Source organism: Petromyzon marinus, chromosome 24 (assembly GCF_048934315.1).
Source record: "Petromyzon marinus isolate PM22_M1 ecotype Great Lakes invasive population chromosome 24, UKy_Petmar_22M1.pri1.0, whole genome shotgun sequence".
Lineage (NCBI taxonomy): Eukaryota > Metazoa > Chordata > Hyperoartia > Petromyzontiformes > Petromyzontidae > Petromyzon > Petromyzon marinus.
In genome coordinates this window covers 9,244,991-9,264,791 of record NC_133690.1, presented here as the reverse complement: position 1 = coordinate 9,264,791, position 19,801 = coordinate 9,244,991, and the positions used below count along the sequence as shown (strand labels likewise).

Below are 19,801 nucleotides of genomic sequence, written 5' to 3'. Positions count from 1 at the left end.
CACTCCAGCGCTGTCCTACCAGACAGTCTCGTCCCTTCACCTGATGAAGGCCGCTTGAGTTGTGGCCGAAACGTCGTGAGAATATTATTGTGTTATTTTATTTTATCAATTTATTATTTTATTCTCATTCTACGTGACTTTACCGAAAGAACCAAAGAAGATGAACTTGGCAGGGCATTAAATAAATGTTTGTCTGAAGGGGATGTCCCTGAGAAATGGAATGCTTGTGACTCATGAATAATTAAAGATATTAAACATACAGGCACACACACAAAAACAAAATACTGAGTTCCCCCCCCCCCCATAGTCCTTGCAGACTGTTTTGGAAAGTTCCTGCTGTAAGTGATCACCTTCCAAGGCCAGTATGATGTATAATGAGGTGATGTGGCCCATTCTCTGCGTTTCTGTTGCTGATAAACTATAAAACGTAACTGTTGTATATTTTCTACCAGGAAGGTCCACTGAGTTAGCTCTTTTGTAGAAGCGACCTGGCCACAAATGATAGCTCAACGAATTGGCTTATTGTGTTGAAAGTTATAGTGGTCAAATGCTCTAAAGGCATGTTTCTAAACGTGGAGGGAAAAAAAAACGGAGGACCTGGAGAAAAACACACGTAACCACGGGGAGAACATGCAAACTCCAAATATACAAGCGTCAGACTCAGGATCGAACCCACGACATCCTGTATACCACGCGAGGTAGTTAACATCTCGCCACCGTGAATTCATTTCACGGATGATGGGATCTGCTAAGTCCACCCGCCACTTTACTGTTGATAACATAAGAACAACTGCTGTACTCATTGAAGGGGAGGTTCCCGCAAGTGTTATCCGTTGCTGGGAACCGAACCCAGGCGCCCCGGGATCTAAGCTCCTTCGATTAGCACGGTTGGCTACGTAAGGTGCGAAAGAAGTTCAAGAAGTCCATGCATCTATTGTATGATAACTATCGCCTTGCTGCTGCGCTAAATATCCGCTACACACGTGCAAAATTCCCCCAACAAAAACGGAGACCAACAGCTGCTCTCCTGAAATTGTGGTCCGAATGAAATTATGTTTTTTTTTTCACCTCCGCCTCCATATATATGAGCATCCGAAAGAACACACCCACACAAATGAGTGGGAATGATCACAATTGAGGAACCGCCAGCCCTCATTATTGCCCATTTCACAAACACCGCAGCATTGATTTCGGCTATTCTTGCTGTGAACCCTGTGCATTGTTACGGCAACCTGAGAATGAACAACTGCTAATTATTGCAACATAGTGCACAACAAAAGAGCTGCAGCAAATTGCAAGGATAGCAGCCACCTTTGGATGAATATTCCTCGAATAATGTAAAAATAGCATTACAAATGAGTCATGTAATTTGCCCAGAATACACACCTCCCACGTGACCCACTTATAATAAAAGCACACACTGCAGAGATGCAGAAAAACGGTAGCAATGTGACCCTGACTTTGGCAATTTTCACAATTTTAAAGTTAATCATCTTTTTTCGTTTAAGGTCAACATTACGCTGTGAATGACTTGAATTTTGATCTGTACACACTGAAGCATTGCATAAAGAATTGACGTGATGGGTCAAACCATTCTCCGAGTGTTTTTTTTGTGAAACACGATTCTCCAATGTCATTTGACGCGAGTTGTAAGCCACGTGAAACACAAAAAGCTTGTTTATTTTATTTATGTGCTCATGAATAGACAATAAGTGAAGACATTAATTACGATGACTCATGCCTCAACTGGAAGTGGACGGGAAGATGTGGCATGTTAATGAATAATGTATCGTCCAAATATGCAAAGTTATTTTGGTTATAAGAAAAGTGTGCACTTTTTTATAGATATAACGTGTCAACCTTTTTATTTTTACTATTTTAACAATTTATGTGACCAATTAAGGCCCACTGAGCTATTATATGGCTGTGTTTCAGAAGCACCCTGGCCACAAATGATAGCTCAACGACGTGGCTTTTCATGTGGAAATGTACAGCAGCCAAAAACTCGAAACGCATGTTTATAAATGTGGAGAGAAAACCCGGAGGACTACGAGAAAAATCTACACGACCACGGGGAAAACATGCAAACTCCAAATATATAGGTGTCAGGGTCTGGATCGAACTCACGACGTCCTGTATACCATGCGAGCTCGTTAAAATCTCGCCTGGAGACTGACTAGGCCACTCCAGGACCTTAATGTGCTTCTTCTTGAGCCACTCCTTTGTTGCCTTGGCCGTGTGTTTGGGGTCATTGTCATGCTGGAATACCCATCCACGACCCATTTTCAATGCCCTGGCTGAGGGAAGGAGGTTCTCACCCAAGATTTGACGGTACATGGCCCCGTCCATCGTCCCTTTGATGCGGTGAAGTTGTCCTGTCCCCTTAGCAGAAAAACACCCCCAAAGCATAATGTTTCCACCTCCATGTTTGACGGTGGGGATGGTGTTCTTGGGGTCATAGGCAGCATTCCTCCTCCTCCAACACGGCGAGTTGAGTTGATGCCAAAGAGCTCCATTTTGGTCTCATCTGACCACAACACTTTCACCCAGTTGTCCTCTGAATCATTCAGATGTTCATTGGCAAATTTCAGACGGGCATGTATATGTGCTTTCTTGAGCAGAGGGACCTTGCGGGCGCTGCAGGATTTCAGTCCTTCACGGCGTAGTGTGTTACCAATTGTTTTCTTGGTGACTATGGTCCCAGCTGCCTTGAGATCATTGATAAGATCCTCCCGTGTAGATCTGAACTGATTCCTCACCGTTCTCATGATAATTGCCACTACACGAGGTGAGATTATTCTTTGTTTTTTTCGGTAAAGTCACGTATAAATAAGAAATAATAAAATAACATTATAGCGTACAACGTTTCGGTGCAACACAAGTAGCCATCATCAGGTACAGAAGAGCTAAATTACGAAAGAGGGGAGACACATAACCCCAGATGTATATACAGACACCCAAGTAGGGGGAACTGACACAGATACAACAGGGGACACAGAGAGAGAAGCATACCAGACAAACAGGGTTTAGCAAATTTTTTGGAAACCATGTAAAGCAACACAGACGGTCGGTCAAAACACAATTAACGCATAGTCCGGTTGATCACGCTATTTCAAAAAGATTGGTAAATTGCAAGTAAAGTATGAAACTCAAAATACAGACCACACACACACACAGACAACCAAGTAGAGCGAGCCAGCACAGAGACAAGCAAACAGTAAAGTTGCCTTAAATAGGCAGAGAAGGTAAGGCTGAGTGACAATGGAACAAAATTAGCATGAGGTATGCATGGAGCAAAGTGGGGCGCGGCAACACACAATGGGACAAATCAGCACGAGGTAAAAAAGCTTCAAATCAAGTCTCTACGAGGTGAGATCTTGCATGGAGCCCCAGGCCGAGGTAGATTGACCGTTCTTTTGTGTTTCTTCCATTTGCGAATAATCGCACCAACTGTTGTCACCTTCTCACCAAGCTGCTTGGCAATGGTCTTGTAGCCCATTCCAGCCTTGTGTAGGTCTACAATCTTGTCCCTGACATCCTTGGAGAGCTCTTTGGTCTTGGTCATGGTGGAGAGTTTGGAATCTGATTGATTGCTTCTGTGGACAGGTGTCTTTTATACAGGTAACAAGCTGAGATTAGGAGCACTCCCTTTAAGAGTGTGCTCCTAAACTCCGCTCGTAAACCTGTATAAAAACACCTGGGAGCCAGAAATCTTTCTGATTGAGAGGCGGTCAAATACTTATTTCCCTCATTAAAATGCAAATCAATTTATAACATTCTAACATGCGTTTTTCTGGATTTTGTTGTTATTCTGTCTCTCACTGTTCAAATAAATCTACTATTAAAATTATAGATTGATCAATTTGATTGGTCCACACCCGAGACAGCTTTTCCTTAGAGCCTAGTCTCCATTGGTGTTGGACCAGAAGACGCCAAAAGGCGTACAACTCAAAAACAGCGCACTATCAGAGTATTGAGGGCTCGGGGTGAGCATTAACATTATGAGACCTCCTTTGCCAGAAACAAGATATAGGAATAGGTTTTACCCTTTTAACTGGCACAAAAACTGTGGACCAATCAAATTCATGGACAGTGCATATTATTATCAGAGTTGTCTTTTTTGTTTGCATTTTGACTGCTTGTGTTGTGGTCATTGCAAACATTATGCCTTGAATAAAGGTGTCAGTTTTTGTTCCAGTTAAAAGGGTAAAACCTATTCCTATATCTTGTTTCTGGCAAAGGAGGTCTCATAATGTTAATGCTCACCCCGAGCCCTCAATACTCTGATAGTGCGCTGTTTTTGAGTTGTACGCCTTTTGGCGTCTTCTGGTCCAACACCAATGGAGACTAGGCTCTAAGAAAAGCTGTCTCGGGTGTGGACCAATCAAATTCATGGACAGTGCATATTATTATCAGAGTTGTCTTTTTTGTTTGCATTTTGACTGCTTGTGTTGTGGTCATTGCAAACATGATGCCTTGAATAAAGGTGTCAGTTTTTGTGCCAGTTAAAAGGGTAAAACCTATTCCTATATCTTGTTTCTGGCAAAGGAGGTCTCATAAAGGTTATCATGGGTAAATGAGTAAGTATCAATGTTACATTTCCTTATAAGGCTTATTTTCTTGCATAAAACCACAATTGATGTTGATTTACACTTGTTCTGGAATCGACCTCAAGCTGCCCGGTTCATAGTTCAGTGTGCGAATATCTGCAACCCAGGTCGCCCTTGTTGAAGAGGCAATGCCGTTTCATGCCTCCCACCTGGGTTTATTTAATCTCCTGGCGAAATAAATAATACAATATCTGTGCCTGCCGTTCCACATCCTTGAACGTAGCTTTTATAAATTGTCTTCTGTGTAGAATCCATAATTCCCAAACTTAAAGATCACATTGGCGAGAGTCAGTCCAGCGCCAGAGAATTGTGTGAATATTGGCCTTCTCATGAATTACTCTCATGAGGGCACTCACACGAACACAGCGTCGCCGCCAGCTGGCAGGGCCTGTCACCTCGGAGAAGGGCTAATGATCTGCCCCCACCACGTAACAAGAGGCCCAACATAAGCGCCACAAATGAAGCCAGGAGTCTTGCCAAGGAGCTCGTGTACAAGTGGAGCAGCGTGACCGGCGGTGGGAGTAAGAAAGCCACAAAAACACTCCCTTGATTAGAAGACATCGATTCATAATTCGTTTCTCTAGGGTTAGGTTGTGTACGTATAATGCCATTGTTTTTTTTTTACTATAACTCTACACTACCCAACAGAGCCAATCAAATGAAGTTGGCACACCGTGGGAAAATGTGCGATTGATTTGTTATTGTCTGCCAAATCGGAATATTGAAAAGCAAGCAAAATTTACAGAATTTAAAGCCGTCGAATAAAAGAAACAGAGACAATGTTGACAACGAGGACTACCATCGGAATATTAAATTGTATTTTAGTTTGGAAATATGGCCTATATCAGTAAAGCATCACTGAGTATCAGGATGCATTATCAGGAGGGGCCTGCATTGATTCGTAATGTGTGGGGCTAGTTGCTTAAAAAGTATTTTAAATATGGGAAGAAGCTGGAGCGCAACAAGGGATAATCCCCACCATATATGGGAGATAATATTACACGTCTATTAAGACTGGTTACAAAAAACTCACCTCTCTTCTGCTATCTCTTGGCCATCTCACAGTCCCAACGGAATGGGTCTCAAAGCACATGATAAACATCTGCGTGATCCACCGATTCTGCTGTCAAAGTCATACCCATTAAACACAAAGTGCTTGCCACAAATAAACCACAGTACTTTGCTGATCTCGCCAAAGAGCATAAACCATCACGGAAATTCTGGTTATCCTCGCAACGGCTCTTGACCATCGAACAAATATGGTCACTGCATCGCCCGCTTTCAAATAAGCTTCTGCAGCCCTCTGGAACGCTCTTCCTTCCGATATTGGGAAGCCACTGGACCTAATCACTTTTAAATCTATCTTCAATACTCATTTATTTAGAACTGCTTTTTGTGTTTAGTTCGTTGTCCTTCCCCCGCACCTCCGACGAGCGAAGTTGGCTACGCACAAGTGCGGCTTTTGATGTCCAAAAATACCCCTCTCGTTTAATTAAAAAAAATTGATGGGAAAAAAAAGTCAATGCATTCATGGAGAAATGCACGTGGGCGTTTTTGAGAATCAAGGTTTTTAATTTATTTCTCTGCCTAATTGTCCTAATTGCGGCTCACACCGGCACAGAGACGTTTTAATTGCAGTGAAAGCCGTCTCTCCGGTGCTCTCCGCTGTGCTCTCATTCATTATAATTGCCTGCGTTGAGGATTTTATTTTTATACGGCCATCGCCACGGTTCACGCTTGCGGTCATATATACTAGTCGCCAGCCCTGTGTTAAGCCACTGCTGGTTCACTGCCTCCCCTCGCGCTGTTTTGGTCATGGCACAGGAGGGGGCTGTTTGACCACGCTTCATCACGCCGGTCAGTGCGGGTTGGGTTGGTTAAGTGGGAGCCCCAGAACCGGTTCAGATATCGCTCGGTGCTCATGTTTTACCGGGAATCGACCTCGGCCTGCCAAGTTCACAACGCAGAGTGCTGAGCACTAATTCCGACACACGAGGTCAATGTTATGGTGCCACCCTGGAATCACTCGCTCGCACAACTTTTTGGCGAAAGGGCCTCCGCGAAAGGGGGGGTTCTTAGAGCGCCCCGCTGGAGGCAAATGCCTCAGAAGAGGTCACTGTAATCGTACCTTGCTCCGCCGCCACAAGCAAGCTACCGTCTGATTGTGCGATTGAACCCATCTATACTCCTGGGTGAACGTAGCAGTTCACCGGTCGTGCTGCGAGATCGAACCCGGCGACCCCTGGACTGCAAATCCTGTGCGCTGACCACTTCACCACCGCAGAGTATCACCATTGTATATATATAAAAAAACACAAACGTATATCAGTGCGAATAGATGGAGCTATGGCTCTGGCCAGATCTGAACCCAACCCTAACGCAATGGCGGGCCGGATTTGATTGTGCGCAGCACGCGGTCATATCTCATCCGCACAATTGGGACCTTGAATCGTATTGAAAAGGAACAGAGGTGGGTCGCAGAATCAAATCTGCCCGGCCGACTCCCCGAACGTGGCCGTGTCACCTCCTCGACTCCGCTTGCCCAAAATTCCACGCGGCGTTGGCCGAGATTGATGGCGGCAATATGAGCACGGTCTTCTTTTTGCCGGGCGGTCATTCCCCCCGGTGGGCCGGGAGCGAGCGAGCGAGCGAGGGCGTTAATTTTATGTAATTGGGCCTCCTTACGCACGCGCGCGCGTGCGCGTGTTGCGCTCGCTAAAGGCACTTGCTCCTAAAGTCTGTCAAGGCTACACGGGGGATCTTTGTTTTTGTGTGCGGGGGCAGCGGTGGTAGCAGCGGTTAGCGCTGCGCTGCATTGCAAACGCAGCGACCAAGGTTCGATTCCCGCTCACGGTCAAGACCAGTGACGATTATCTGAACCGGTCCTAGGGCTGCCTGAGGTCGACTCAGCCTCAAATAAGTACTGTCGTGGCCGGCCTTCATAGGTGCTCGCTAACAGCACATAGGCCCAACAGTCTATTGAGGCGATACGGGGGATCTTTGTCTTGATTTGTGTGTGTCTACGAGCTAGCGCGTTGAGCTGCGGGACCACAGGGGGCCTAAACAAAAGCTACAAAGGCAGATGTGAGGGCCCGCACGTGGACTACCTCTTTAGAGAGAAATTAACGATTTTCATTGGGTCTGGATGATTGCAGTCAGTGGCCATAAGCAAAGTGTCATGAGTACCGCTCATGAATAGCCATAACAATTCTGCCGGATTAGTCGGGGCAATTTTGCTTTGGGATGCAATCCCATCGCTGCTACGTCTCTGTTGACAGGTCATATGCACTAGTGAAATGGTCTTCACATTCTTTTCATACTTTCGCTCTATTTTACTCTCAGGTCCTCATTACTTCCTTCAACTCATCGACAAACATCGTCTCTCGAGGTCAAGAGTTGACCTCTCACAACATGGCCAATCTGTGTATGTTTTTTTTGTTTGTTATGATTTACCTCAGGCTGAGCTTGTGCCACTTGCGTTAGCCTCGATACCTCTTCGTTTGTATTTCTGTCCGGCTGAAATTTTCCGTTCCTCTCCAAATCCGCATTTGAAAACTTTCCAAATTGTTTGTCATTTAAATTCTTGTTGTCTCCTATGCGTATGTCGACACCGACTGTAACACGATAAGCGACTTTGTTGAGCTATCATTTGTGGCCAGGTCGCTTTGGAAAAAGAGCTGTATATCTCAGTGGGCCTTATCTGGTAAAATAAAAAAAAATAAACATAGTTTATTTTTATTTTCATACATTTTTAAGTTATTTGTTTAACTTTCCTACACTTTGCGCTCCTTTCCTGCTTTTGTATTGTTTGTTGTTGGAACGTTCCGACCTGCCCCTACTGGACATCTGTGAAAATGAGCTTTATAGCTCATCGGATTCTTCCAGTATAACATATTTAAATTTTGATTCTGAACAATTTTCTTTCTCAGTTTTCTGTCAAAACTTTTCATGAGGAGATTATATTTTTAAATCCATCCCCTGTCAGCACCACTATGATCATTATTAATTTTGCTTTAGGATAGGCCATGGGAATTATCCTGATGCACATTGCTATGTGAGGGGGGCAGAGGGAGTGAACGTCGGTTTGTGAGTCACGTGTTGGCAATGGCATCCTATGCTCCCTGGATGCAGCCATTGGGTTTGCCTTTGTTCAGAAGTGAACATAATTTGATCACCCACTTCCATTGTTGTGGTGCGTTGTGTGTGGTGTGCGCATTGGGGATAATGTTGAATAGAGCACTATGCTTCCCACAACTTCCATGCAATTCCTGGTGATGCACTGCTGCAGTGGTAATTGGATATAAACCTGGACTAGGCCACCACCCATAAGTTAATTCAGCCAGAAACAAACGCTCGAAGGATTGTCAAGGGAGATGCAAACCGTTAAACATGTTCGCGTTTTAACACATCTCAGCGCACAACTGGAAGCTCATGCACATACCCAGCCCATTTGTCAATCCACTGCTGGATGAGGGGCTCCCTACGCCGCTGGTCAGTGTTGGGGTTTGCGAATGTGCAAGAGGTACAGAGCACCAATGCATATAGCGTCACTCCCCTCTGCTGCCCACGTCGCCGACAGCACCTGATGTTTGTACATTGTGAGCACTGTTAAGGCTCAACCCTGCCTAGCTTCCAAGGTCTGACGTGACCAGATGCATTCCGGGTGATTTGGTCATGGGCCAACTGCAAGATGAAGGAGCTAAGATCCCAATTGATGGTTACTTGATGGTTATCCCAGTCCATCGTCCCCCCGTGGTCGATACATCTGATTCCACATTGGGATAGTCAGCAGTGGTGGAGAGACTGACAACCTACCTTATGAATGTGGAATTTCCACTACCGGCTTAGGTTTTAGGGGTCCACCCTAAACCGCATCCGCACACGCCATGGTAGACGCGGATACCTGATCCACAAATGGAATATTAGAAACTCTCCAGTGTACAACTGTGGTCATCCAGAAGAGACCATACTACGTATAACGACGTAATGCCCGATCCACAAAATACGAAGGAGCGGTTCACTCCGCTGGCTCCTGACGCGGTTGTCTGACTTGTACCGCCTGAATGTGAAATAGCTGTCGTTGCTCTGGATCTACATCAGCAGTCATACGACAAGAACAGGACCACGGGCTCATGGCGGCCAACAGGGGTGAGCATCACCCGGCACTCGTTGACGCATAGAGCCATTTGGAATATTTGTGATGCCATCCTTGTGTGCAACGCTGCCCCTGGCGGACGTTTACTGACGGCGCTTGCTGCAGAAGTGGCATTGTCTCCCTTCGTCTCCGATGTTTCGTTTTGCACGCGCGCCGCAACCGTGCGTGTCTGTGTGTGGACGTGCGTGCACGTCTGTGTGTGGAGTGCAGTAGCTTCGCGGTTTGCGCATCGTGCTATGAACCCAGCCGTTCGAGTTCAATATCCGTTCGTGACCAATAACAATGGTGAACATCTCAACCATTCCATGGCCTCACCTAGGTCAACACAGCCTTAAATGAGTACCTGGTTTGGTGTGTAAATGTGGTGTGCATTGTTAACAGCACGGCGGCTGGGCTTTGTGCTGCCCACACACTTTCTCGTGTGCCGTGCTGGTCTTCATAGGTGCTCGCTAACAGCACTTGCCCAAACAGTCTGTAAAGGCTATACGGGGGGATCTTTGTCTTTTTGTGTGTTCTTGCTTTCATGCATATTTGTGGTACTTTACCTCTGTGCATGTGAAGGGGAACCAGTGAGTCATCATGCAATTTCAATCTCTGTTACTTATTTAAACATTACATGGAGTATATATATTCTTGGTTCTTTCGGTAAAGTCACGTAGGAGGGAAAGAATAAAATAATAAAAATATAAAAAAATATTGTTTTATATATTTTTTTATTATTATTTTATTGTTTCCCTTCTACGTGACTTTACCGAAAGGACCAAGAATATGAATCCCTGCAGTCACGAAAGCTTTAAATCAAAAATTACATGGAGTGTGTACCTTCAAAACAACAATGTTTACGTCTAGAGAAATTTCTGTGTGCAGTCCTTCAACATTTGTTTAGACCTTTACACTTTCCTTACAAAGATAAGCACCTGACTCCGTGTTATAGTAGAATTATGTGTGTCAGATGTTGGTCATTTTCGGCGATTGCCAATGCCTTGTTCTTGCGTTAGTTTAAACCTGTCTGATTTATTACAATTTGTGTAGTTTCTTAATTTCGGTGTGTGGTCATTTAGTATATTGTAAGAAGAAAATAAAGATATTTGTAAAAAAAAATATTACCTATATTTTTTTAAGACAATGAAGATGTTTAATACTTTATTTGGTGAATGTGTCCAGATAAATAAATGGTAAAGTCTCCGCCAATAAGACAACAATAGCCCACACAGGAGCATAAGGCCCGTCCATTGTACATCTCAGATCTGGGCACCCTTGGCCCTGCGTACTGAGCAATTCTAAAACGATGCTGCTGTATAGGATGCTAGCTTCAAACGTGAGTATTTCATAGCCAATAAGGATTATCCACATTTGTTTTCTGGTTGGGCCACATGGTCGTAGTTTCATGCCAAAAATTATTGCGAAACGGTTTGATATGAGAATTTTGGTATACAAATACTACGCGAACGAACCCAAAAACAAATATGTTACAGGATGCTGTTCACAAATTGTTCCACAATGCTGATAAATCCGTTACTGTGATGGAATACTGGCAGCCCTGGTTCCTTCATCGGCGCAAGTGCATTGAGGTATGTGGAGGCTGATTTGAAAAATCGGAGAGTGTTCATGAAATTCGCACAAATGAATGCCATTTGTTTGAGTTCAATAAAAAGTTATTGATTTTAAAAATATATATATTGGAGGCTTTACTCTTGGGGCATCAGTCAGAGCATAGCTACGAGGCAAACACACACACACACAACAGCAGCACTTGTTGAGGAGGTTTGTGGTGCACACTCAGTGGCCACCCTGGGCAATAATGCGGGGTTTATTAACCGTTAGATTCGTGCCGTTTGCTTCACAGCTGGTGTTCAGACGCGGCTTGAAGTAGGTTAGGCCACGTGCGCTGTCGTCATGGTCAAAACTAGACACATTTGATTAATTGCTGGAAAATTATTTAATTGGGAACAAAGCACATCTCAATGTTGCCCTCTACTGACATACTAATGCCGATTTGCAGGCTGCTGCTGCTGTGTACACCTTGTTGCGGCACAGGGACAGCTGCGACAGAGTGATCCCCTTGGCTTGACTGCCGCAGGGCATTGAACCGGTTGAGATGGGATTTGATGTAAGGCGCTCTTGAGTTGCTGAGGCATTTGAGCGCCATAGAAATTCAAAACCCGTTGGCTCTGGCAACCAAGAGATCCTGCTACAGGAGTCAGTCCACTTGTTACAGAGTCAGTTTGTGTGCGGTTGCCATATCCTTTTCCTCGACCACCAAAGGAATTACCAAAGTGCACCACCATCTGTTTCAATGTGCATGTTAAAGATCCAATGATGCCATACTTTATAATAACGTGTTGGTGTCATAGCTACAAAGGCCCACATTCGAGAATTTAGTCGCAAAATTATAAAACATGTTTCAGCTCTTTCTAAGTAACGGCCATATAACCATGTCCTTCCTTGATAAAGCAAGAATGAATGTCAATGGCCTCCAGCCCAGCTAAACAAAGGTCAACAGTCAATCCATATATTTGCACCCGTGGGAATCCCGCTGAGATTCACCGTCTCCTCCCGTCCCCCACATTCACACCTATACCCAATGGCACATACTTGTCTGGTATATGATTTTGAAGCAGCGCTCACATCACACACACTAGGCTATTGGAAATCGTAGAGCGGACAGTTAGCGTTGGGGCTCAGAAGGCAAATGAGCTTAAAAAATATTTTGGCCAATTTTTGGCTTGTTCTTATAAACTGTATAAAGTAAGCTTGCATATGATATCTCATTCATGAAATTAGTGGAGAATCCTTGAGAATCAGATCTCCGTATGATCTTACAGATTATCCATCCCTGTAAACAGCCATTCAGTTCCGCTTAAGCGACTGAGCTAAATACAACATTCTCCATGGTAAATTTGCACATTCTGATCGGAGTCTTTTGGCAGATATTTAAAAAAAATGAAGAGTAAGATTCCAAACTTATCAGCAAACTGAAAGTGCGAAAAAAATGCGCGCGTGACGGAGCAATGCAACGCGCAATGGATGGGGCCGAAATATCCACCGGTGCAATGTATCTCTTACTTCGAAGTCAAAATCGCACCCCTTCCAAACCTCCACCCCGTTACGGACCCATGAGGGTCAAGCTGTCACTGATTCTATCGTATTTCTAAAGTTAAGGGTGGGGGGAGGGTATACGGCAGTGAACGTTGGCCGCGGCTGGTCTCGAATGCTAAACGAGGGGGGGGGGGGGGGTGGGTCTCTGTTTCCGTGGCCTCCCTGGAAAATCGGCTTTACCGTGACGTTTGGGGCCTGGCCGTCGCGTCCCGGGGGGCGTTCTCGTGGCGTTGCCGCTGGTCCGTGACAGGCTCCATCGGGATGCAACATTCACAATCCCTCCTCCTCCCCCCCCCCCCCCAAATATACTGGACTTGTGTGAACGAAAAGAGCTTTACAGTTCATCGGATTCCTCCGGTGTAAATAAATATTTTGATGATTCTGATTACATCACGTGCGCTCTCGCTGCCGCGTGTCGGAGTGTGGTGTGCAGTTATTAAAAAAAGATATTATAAAAATGTATTATAAAATAAATAAATCACGTGACTCAACCCACAGCTTTGGTTGATTGTCGATTCATAATGAACAACAAGTTAATACGTTTGGTATTCGCATCGTCCTTATAGTGAAAAGCTATCATGAGAGTGCTGCTGTGTTGCATAGACACAGGCTGCAGGAGTTTTTTGGAGACGGGGCCACTGCTATTCAGTGAAATCCCAATTTAGTGTTCTTTTTGTTTGCAAAATTTGGACCATGACTGAAACAGAATAGCCCACTTATTTTTAATAACATCAGGGAGCGTTCAATGGCCGCAGTGAAGCAGATGGCGTGTCATTTCATGGTCAATACACCCGCAGTAATAACCAGGGTGGCCTGCTGGATTCGAACCTCTTGTACGAGCAGCGGTTGCTCCCCCCCCCCCCCCCGTGAAGTGACATCATTGTTTATGAAACACCACCCAGGAAAGGCAGCAAGTGGGCTGCTGGCCTATCTGAATGGATTTTGGGAATGCTAATTACCTCTATGGGGTGTTTTGGGCGAGGGGGCTGCTAATGGAATAGTTGAACAACTGAACCTAGCCGTTACTGGTTGCCTTAAATGTATCCGGTGATACTAAGATATACGCACGCCCTATAAAAGCACAGTTCTGGTACAGTACAAGAAACACATGCTGACATTGCACAGGTGGGGAGTGGCGAAGGGCAGCTTGCGATATAGAGCACACTACTTCTGATATAAGCACGCGGACCTTGTTCCCCAAGGGATGTTCTTAAATCCAGCTTCCGCTGTGTTGTGTGGGCAAAAAAAAAAAATCCCATTTGACCGCAACCCAAATGTTGGGTGGCTCCGTCCGTTGTACAGGAATATTGGATAATTCACACGTGAGGAACCACTCTTGGCAGAGCACGGTCGAGGTGGGTATCACAGGCCCATTGAGGGCCCACTCTCCCAAGTGGCCCTGTGATGTTCATCTTCCCGTGGTGAGGATAACGCAATGATGCTGCATAGCATATAATTTATCGGACCTCGAATGTCTTTGCTCGTAATTTTTTGAGGGCGTGCACTTCATTCATACTCGTTTCCCGTGCAAGCCTGGAGTGCAATATTGCGCTTTAAGGCGAGTGGGGGGACACGATGTTTGGCAATGTTAATAAAAACTCGAAACAGATGTTCACCCCTCGACAGAATGAGCAACGATGGCATTTGCTCTAGTCCACTTGTGCATTCTGCTCCAGCTCTTCACCGCCCGTGCACTGAGGCAAAAGGCTGCTGCATATGCCCCCCGCTGAAATTGTACGAACGTTTCCGCCAACATTCTTTGACTCGATAATATAGAGCAAATCCACAATCGCTCTCCCAACACACCGGGTGTGCTGTACTAGGAACGAATTGGCATGTTCTGTTTGCGTGACAAACCTTACAAATTGGCTGTGTCGGATGGCGGCGGGTTTAACGACGCATTTATATTTACTCGATCTAACCCAAAATTACGGATGATATTGGTCGCAAAAGCCTATGTGTTAAACATTCTCTGGGGGGTAGGGGGGGTTCAGTTTCCTCCAGCCCCTCTCAGCCCCCCCCCCCCCGTAGACATGCTACGGGGTTTGTGTTGTGCTTTCGTGGCTGCGTTGATTCTGTTCGCTCGTTCACGCAAAAGCCGACAAAGTCGCGGCGTCTGACAGTCACTTGGAATCGCTTTGCGGCGCCTTATTGAAGTGACGCGCCCAATCCGAGGTAAAAAGGGGGTCCACAAAAGGGGGGGAGGTAAAAAGGGGGCCCCTAATGGGGGATGGAGGTAAAAAGGGGGCTTCTAATGGGGGGGGTGGTAAAAGGGGGGCCCCTAGCGCTCGCCTCGCTCCGGGAAGCGAGGCGAGCGCCGCGCGATGTAAGAGGCGGCATCGTGAAGAGGCGTGGCGGGGTCCTAATGGGTTGACGATTGGACCTGGAATACAAAACCCCGGTCATTTGCAAATGAAACACGTCGGCAGCAAATGAGACCATTTGTGGCCTCACTGCTCACCCTTGCTTGAATTGATGCATGTCAGGGTGGGGAAGGTAGCTTTGCATACGCGCGTGTGTGTGTGTGCGTGTATTTGTGTACGTCTTCGTGGGGAGCGCTAGTGGTAGCGCTTATCGCGCTGCGCTACGAACCCGGCGACCCGAGTTCGGTTCCCGCTCACGGCCAACACCGTTGACGATTATCTGAACCCGGTCCTGAGCATCCCCTAGGTCGACTCAGCCTCAAATGAGTACCCGGTGCGGTGTAGTAGTAAACATCGCCACTGGGGGAGACAAAGGCGGCAGGGCGTGGTGCCGGCCACCCACCCCCTCGTGTGCCGTGCCGGCCTTCATAGTTGCTCGCCAACGGCACTTGCCCCAACAGTCTGTGTCGATTACACGGGGGATCTTTCGTCTTTGAGTCAAAATACAGCCAATCGGAGGCGCCGTACCTTGCTGCGAACCCTCGGTTCGTGGACGCAAGGTGCGCTCAATGGCTGAGTGGGTGCGTGAGATCATCTTAAACGCACCGTTCAACGAGAGATAATGCCAACCTCGTAGCGCCACAGCAGAGCGCTCTGCCTCGTCACGCCGTGGGGTATGGGTGGTGATGGCAGCGCCATCCCCTCGTTTTGTCCGCCCCTTCCAGACTGCTAATTTGCCCCAACAGCTATATAGGACAAATTGGGACTTTTGAATCCCCCGTGTCGGGCAACATGAATGTTAATTATTTTTGAAAATAAAATAAACCTGAAGAGGAATTGTATTTTTTTTGCTCGGAGTTATATGGTCACGTTCTCAACTTGTGCCCATGTCTCTTTTTCCAATAATGTGTAATCCATCCAATACTGTATCCTCAAGGTGGCTCTTGAAGTATATTCAGGAAAAGTTTTTATATGTGCATGGGTGCGAAATGTACATATCTACTTACAATGCATATTTGGACGAGTAGCATTTTCACTTCGTGTGTTTTACTCATAACAACTAGAAGGTTGTGAGTACAATTCCTGGTGAAGAAATTTACTCAGCTAATAAAATGTGTACTACTTTTCTGTTGTCAAAATCTCACTGAGATATTGGCTGCCTCAATAAGAATGTGGAATATCCACCAACTGGCTTAGGGCCATCAATGGAGATACGCACCATTTCAGGAATGCGCTGGGAAACACTTTACTTTAATTAGAATCTTGTGTATGTACGTATGCGTAAATTCACATGACACCGATAGTGCACAAACACGTTGTTTTAATGTAGGTGTAAATAAATGCCAACGTGAACACATTCATCATCATGAACGACCATTAACTATTACCTGCTGGATGAATGCCTCCTCACATCGTCACCATCATTTAAGGTCCTGCGATGCCGTAATCAATATTTTTGCAAAAGCTGATCTCATGGCTCAATCCCCATGGTGGCCATCCTTTCAGGTGTTTCCCCTTTTGGCTGCCATCAGTAATCTTGTCGATCGGCTATCATCCCTTCTGTTGATATTGCTTGCCCAAAGTCACTTACTTTTCTTCGCAGTTTACAAGGTGGTTTCCATATTTGGATTTGCCCCGATCCTTGTTATCCTGGTTCTGACTCTTAGTCTAATTCCCAGCATGCATCAAACAAAATACAAATTTACCTGACCTTATCATGAACATGCTTTTTGTGGTTGAAGAAAATAAATAAATGTTTTTATGCTGCTCCCCATTCTCTTTGTCATGTCCCTTCTTCGAGGATGAGTTATCCGATTCTCTTTGGTTCTGTTCGGTAAAGTCACGTAGGTAAAAAATAAAACAAAAATCACGACGTTTCGGCCACAACACAAGCGGACTTCATCAGGTGAAGGGATCAGGCTGTCTCGAGGACAGCGCTTGAGTGAAACACAGCCACGCTCAGACCGCGACCTTTAAGCTGTGTGCGAGGAAACAAGGTGCCTTGACAAAGGAATTAGCATAAAAAATAGCATTTGATTGGCCGACTTAGCATAGAGGTGGTGTACATGCGGGTGCACATGCCGGTTGGCGTGGGGGGGGGGAGAGTTTACCTATTGATGTGAAAAGAGAATTTAAGAGCTGTGAAAGTTTGGGGTACCACTACTTGAAAAATATACTGTACCATTGAAAATTAGTTTAATGTTTGGTTCTTTTTGGAACATCTTTCCAATGGTTGCTTAATTTGAAACCATCTTCTCGGTTGAAATTGTGTCTGTGCTTGTAGATCTGAATTGCCTCGTGAACAAATCTCTGATAAAAACCCGTGGGTTTGCAAAGAACCTTGGTATTGGAGAAATTAAGCAACCATTGGAAAGATGTTCTAAATCGAACCAAACATTAAACTAATTTTCAATGGTACAGTATATTTTTCAAGTAGTGGTACCCCAAACTTTCGCAGCTCTTAAATTCCCTTTTCACACCATCAATAGGTAAACTCTCCCTTCCCCCCTGCGCCAACCGGCACGTGCACCCACATGTACACTACCTCTATGCTAAGTCAACCAATCAAATGCAAATTTGTATGCTAATTCCTTTGTCAAGGCACCTTGTTTCCTCGCACACAGCTTAAAGGTCGCGGTCTGAGCGTGGCTGTGTTTCACTCCAGCGCTGTCCTCGAGACAGCCTGATCCCTTCACCTGATGAAGGCCGCTTGTGTTGTGGCCGAAACGTCGTGATTTTTGTTGTTTTATTTTTTTTTACCTACGTGACTTTACCGAATAGAACCAAAGAGTATGGATCCTTGCAGTCACGAAAGCTTTAAATCTAGAGTTATCCGATTGTTTATGGTGAAGAGATTGGTTTAATCACGTTTGTTCTCTAGGAATTTGAATCTGTTGCTTAGAACCTGTCCTGTTGCTGTTTACTTTCTTGTTCTGGACTGTAATTGTTTTTGTCCTCTCTTTGTCACTTTTCACATTTAACTCACATCACTGCTGCCTGTGGTCTGATAAACAAAAACAAATCCCTCGCTGTGTATATTTTTTATTGTGCTTTTGAGTGCCAAATTCATCATGACTGAAAAAAATACTCCATCTATATTGCCATCATTTTGTTTCCAATCCACCATCTATAATTGCCCTGGGTTTATATTTTCTGCTGTGTTTCAAATTGTGTTCTTCCGATAAATATTGTATTTGTTTTGGTAAACAATAGGCTGTTTTTTTTTTCCCCAGACACAATTATCAACCATTCGGTGTCTGGCAAAACAAAAGCCAAAGTGATAAATGCCTACCCAAAGCATTTTTATGAGATATGCTGACGCAGTAGGGAGTGCACTGTGCTTTAAATCCGGTGACTTGAGTTCAATTGGCAGATGGCATTACATTGCAGATTTTACATATCATTCTTAAGTCGTGAGTGGTGCACTGGCACAGTGGTCAGAACACTGCACTATGAAGCTGGCAAACCTGATTTTAATTCCTGGCCATGGCTGACATCAACGGAGAGTGATATCTGAACCCCAGCACTCAACGCACAGACCAGCATGGTGAAGGATGATAAAATACACTATGACGAACACAGCAGTGGATTGATATATATATTTAATCATTGCATATAATAAATGTTTAAGTTATTCATGGGTATCAAAGTACCGTTGACCAAGTCTGAGGTCCATAATGTGGGGGAAGGGAGTGCATTGCATCATGTATTATTGTAAAATAAGAATGAGCTCTCTATCCAGGGATGCCACACTGAGTCGCAGGACTATTTTTCAAGAAGGTCCTACATTAGTGTTTTATTTTTATTTTAAGACATCTTCAACCAATTAATGATGAGTTGTGGGTATTATACGAATGGGAGGAAACCACAGCACCCAAAGAAAACCCGCGCAAGCGAGCGAAGCAACACTCTATCTCCCTCTGGTTCTTTCGGTAAAGTCACGTAGAAAGAAAATAAATTAAATAATAGCATACGACGTTTCGATTGCAACACAACATAGACGCATTATATTGTGTGTCTCTGTGTCTTTGTGTTGTCTCTCTCTCAAATTTACTTCTACCTGATGACGACTGCTTGTGTTGCAATCGAAACGTCGTCTTCTATTATTTATTTTATTTTCTTTTTACGTGACTTTACCGAAAGAACCAAAGAGTAATTCCTGCAGTCACGAAAGCTTCAAATCAAACTCTATCTCCCTTACAGATGGAAACAGATAGCGATGAGTCCACTCGTTGTTCTACTTTCTCCTGGCGAGCCAGGATACGGCCACCTCCTCGACGTCCATGGGATGAGATATTTACAACATTTGAGCTCCTACCACTCAGTCACGAAGGCGCGTCCCTGTCAAGTCCACGCCTCAGTGGAGCTGCTTACAACTGGAGTTTGATGGCTTCATAGTGTGAGAAAGCTTTTAATAAAATGCTAAACCACGTGATTTTCTTAACGTGTTAGCAGTGTCTGATTACAATGATCGATGCACATTGAATGTCTTCACGCTTTACGTGGGGCTGCTGAAATTGTGCAAATATCATGTTGCCTCCTTATGAAGGGAGTGTTGAATATTATCGATATAG

At 45.0% G+C, this 19,801-nt stretch overlaps 1 protein-coding gene across 6 annotated transcripts in view; it reads left to right on the top strand.

Moving 5' to 3' along the window:
- The window catches only part of LOC116945424 (SH3 and multiple ankyrin repeat domains protein 2-like), a 661,289-nt gene that overhangs the window by 179,995 nt on the left and 461,493 nt on the right, over positions 1-19,801 (top strand). The gene's annotated exons all lie outside the window — the stretch shown is intronic.